Source organism: Phoca vitulina, unplaced genomic scaffold (assembly GCF_004348235.1).
Source record: "Phoca vitulina isolate PV1807 unplaced genomic scaffold, GSC_HSeal_1.0 scaffold117, whole genome shotgun sequence".
NCBI lineage: Eukaryota > Metazoa > Chordata > Mammalia > Carnivora > Phocidae > Phoca > Phoca vitulina.
Window position 1 is genome coordinate 1,185,834 of NW_022589820.1, and position 4,474 is coordinate 1,190,307.

Here is a 4,474-nt window from a genome sequence, read left to right on the forward strand (position 1 = left end):
AATTAGTGAGTCTGTGTAAAACTGATCCAGAAAAATGATCTATGGCAGAGGAGTTCCCTCTCATTCAGCCTTTCTGTTCTATTGAGGCCTTCAGTTGAAGGGTGAGGACGCCACACCCTAGAGAGGGCTCTCAGCTCACCTTGGTGTGAACAGTCAAATGATAATTCACCCCAAATGCCCTCACAGAAACAACAGGAGGAATATTGAGCAATTGCTGGTTTCCTCAAGGACCAGTCACACATGGCTTTCATGAGACGCATCAAGAGTGGAGGATGACCACCACATGCCTTGTTCCATCAGAGTCCTTCACACAGACACCTGTGCTGCTCACCTCTTTTCTTCCTAGAACGTGTTCCCTCAGCCTTAAGTGCCCAGTTCTGTGTGTCCCTGTCTTTCTCTTCCTGTTTGGGACATGTCATCACTTTGGGTCTGCCCTCAGGCCCTTGTACTCCTAGATTCATCCTGGGAGGGCTAGGGGCTCCTCAAATTCCCTGAGGAGGGTCTTTCTCAGGATGAGCCGGATACTCGGGTAGTGAGGTCAGCCTCTGAACAACTTCCTTGTGATGATGGTCAAGCTCCTCCCCATTGGGGTGGGAGAGGGTGAGAAAAGAGGGGAACTTGGAAGGAGCACCTCGTTCACTCACATGGGAATTAGGGGACAGATGGGAGGGAGCCAGGCTTCATGTAGCTTCTAAACGGGGCTGCTGGGGCTGAGCCCTCTCTGTCCTCTGTCCTGCTCTGGGGAACACAGGATAGGTTCCCTGGGAGGGACTTCCTCACACCCCCACCCCCCACATTACACACAGGAAGGTGGGTCTGGACTGAGCAGAAGATGCCTCTGTAGATACGATTGGCAGGTTGTCCACCAATGCTGGTCCCTATCCTTCCTCTAGAAGACAGGCTGGGGTGTTGGTGGACAGGCTCTGATGAAGCCCTGGATCCTTTCCAGGTGCTGCCCCATCACAGATCCACCTGGGGGTGGGCCTGGGAGACCAGTGAGAACCAGCCCTGTCTCCCTGTCTGGGGACCTGTGCTCAGACCTCCATGGGGGTGGGACAGCCTGGGGAGTGGTAATTTGCATAATGTGCCTCCATTCCCCTGGGGGTGATATGAGAGACTTGAAGCTGCTCTGTGTTCTTGCAGTCCTGGGCATCTCCACCATGGCCTGGACTCCTGTCTCTTTTCTCTCCTTCTTCACTTACTGTCCAGGTGCTGGATCCTGAGGGTCAGGAGGAGGGGTCTGGTTGGGACAGGAGCCTTGCTCTTTGACCACCCTGATTTCCAGGATATTTTGAGATTCTAGGCACTCCATTTGTGTCTCTCCCTGTTCTTTCCAGCTGTGTGGGTGCAGCCTGTGGTGACTCAGCATCCTCAGTGTCAGGGTCTCAGGGTCAGAGGGTCACCGTCTCCTGCAGTGCAAGCAGCAGCAATGTAAAAAGTTAACTGTGGGCCAGTATCAATAGCTACCTGGTGCTGCCCCCCACTCTGTGATGACTGGTAGTGCTGGACCCTCAGGGGGTTCCAGGCAGATGCAATGGTTCCAATTATGGCACCATCAAGATCTGAACATCTCAGGGATCTGGTCTGGGGAAGAGGCTGAGGATTACTGCTCCTCTTGGGACAGAGGCCACAGTGCTGACACAGGGTTCCTGGGCTGGGGAAAGGAGACAGAAACCTGTGCTCTGACAAATGGCCAACTCTGGACCACACTCCCAGCCTGTGACCTGCACCAAGTGTATCTGGGGCTGCCGACACCCAGCAGGAATCCACTGTGGACCTTGACCTTGGAAGGAAGGCCTTCCTGCATGCCCTCCTGTTGGCAGAATGTAGTGTGCATTCTCTGTGCAAGGGAGTTTATTTTATCCCACATCCTCTCCAGCCCTTTACATTCAAACTGTGGAAGCTTTAAAAGTAACTTAACCTTCAAGCAATAAGGAAATAATGGACCCAAGCATTCATCAGTTACTTGCAGAGAAAACTGAAGTTAAAGCTGTGACAAGCTGTAAGATGCAGAACTTCCAATATGTCCTGTTTCCTAATTGTTCCCACATAACCTGCAGGAAGACACAAGGTGACTGACACCTAAATCCCTGTGTTTCAGCATCCTCCATGAAGAGTAGATAGGAAGGGAGCAGGAAATCAGGATGAATGGGCCTGGTGGATGCTCATTCATGATGAGGAGTGGTGAAAGAAACTGGAGGGCAGGAGGGGAAAGGAGAGGCAATATGCCAATCCCCCCACCACCAGAAGGACAGGGGATCACAGAAGCATGCTCCCCAGGGGATTTCTCAGGCTTTCAAAACAAGAAGGCTGTCTGTACTAGCCTCAAAAAACCACAGGAACAAAAGGAAAAATAACTCTCCTTAGCAGGCCCTCATGTGATCTTTCGGGAATTATCATGAGATCTCCATCCAAATCTCGTGAGAACTCTTCCAAAATTTGGAAACCTCAGTCCAAATCTTGTGAGTTGTCACCCAAATCTCTCTAGATCTTAGTTGAAATCGCGGGAGATCTCATCGATATTGGGCAAGATTTTACTCCAAATCTCATGAGATCTCTTCCAAATCTTGGGAGATCTCAGGCCCAGCAATTGAGATCTGGGTTCAACACCTGTTACCTGGAGCCAAACACCAGGACCCATGGGAGGATCTGGGAAGCCATAGCTGATTGTGCTTCGAGATCCTTATGTCAGTAGGTTCTGCATATGTCAGGATTCAGCAGGGCTTCCAATATGTCCTGTTTCCTAATGGTTCCCACACAACCTATAGGAAGACACAGGGAATCTGTGACCCAAATCCCTCGTGTCTCAGTTTCCTCTATGAAGAACAGGTAGGAAGTAAGCAGGAAATTAGGATGAATAGGCCTGGTTTTACATGGATTATCCACATAAAGTATCACATCTGCAAAGACAGAGAGTTTGACTTCTTCTTTGCCAATTTGAATGCCTTTCATTTCTTTTTGTTGTCTGATATTTGAGGCTAGGACTTCTAGTACTATGTTGAACAATAGTGATGAGAGTGGGCATCCCTTTCTTGTTCCTGACCTTAAGGGAAAAGCTCTCAGTTTTTCCCCTTTGAGAATGATATTTGCTGTGGGCTTTACATAGATGGTTTTTATGATATTGAAGTATGTTCACTTTATCCCTATACTTTGAAAAGTTTTAATGAAGAAAGGATGCTGTATTTTGTTGAATGCTTTCTCTGCATCAATTGAGAGGACCATATGGTTCTTCTCTCTCCTCTTATTAATGTGTTCTATCACATTGATTGATTTGCAAATGTTGAACCAACCTTGCATCTCAGGAATATATCCCACCTAGTCATAGTGAATAGTCCTTTTAATATACTATTGGATCATACTGGCTAGGATATGGTGGGTGTTTTGGCATGCAGTTCATCAGCGATATTGGTCTGTAATTCTCCTTTTTGATGGGGTCTTTCCCTGGTTTGCGGATCAGGGTAATGCTGGCCTCATAGAATGAATTTGGAAGTTTTCCTTTCCTTTTCCCTTTCCTTTCCTTCCCTTCCCTTCTTCTTCTTCTCCTTTTTCCTTTTCTTTCTTTTTTTTTTTTTGGAAACAGCTTCAGTAGAATAGGTATTATTTCTTCTTTAAATATTTGGTAGAATTCCCCTGGGAAGCCATCAGGTCCTGGACTATTGTTTTCTGGGAGTTTTTTGATTACTGCTTCAATTTCCTTGCTGGTTATGGGTCTGTTGATGTTTTCTATTTCTTCCTGTTTCAGTATTGGTAGGTTCTAAGTTTCCCATAATGCATCCATTTCTTCCAGATTGCCTAATTTGTTGGCATACAGTTGCTCATAATATGTTCCTGATATTGTTTATATTTCCTTGGTGTTGGTCATGATCTGTCTTGTTTCATTCATGATTTTATTAATTCAGGTCCGTTCTTTTCTTTTTGATAATATCGATAAACCTCTGGCCAGACTTACTAATTTTTTCAAAGAACCAGCTTCTAGTTTTGTTGATCTGTTCTACTGTTTTTCTGGTTTCTATTAACTTGATCTCTGTATTTTTCTTCTCCTACTTGGTTTAGGTTTTATTTGCTGTTCTGTCTCCAGGTCCTTTAAGTGTAAGGTTAGCTTGTGCATTTGGGATTTTTCTACTTTTTTGAGAGAGGCTTGGATGGCTATGTATTTCCCCCTTAGGGCTGCCTTTGCAGTATCCCATAGGTTTTGGACCGATGTGTTTTCATTCTCATTAGTTTCCATGAATTGTTTACATTCCTCTTTAATTTCCTGGTTGATCCAATCATTCTTCAGCAGGATGCTCTTTAACATCCAAGTGTTTGAATTCCTCCAAGTGATTGATTTCCAGTTTCAAAGCATTGTGATCTGATAACATGCAGGGAATAACCTCAATCTTTTGGTACAGGTTGAGACCTGATTTGTGACCCAGTATGTGGTCTATTCTGGAAAAAGATCTGTGTGAACTCGAGAAAAATGAGTATTCTGTTG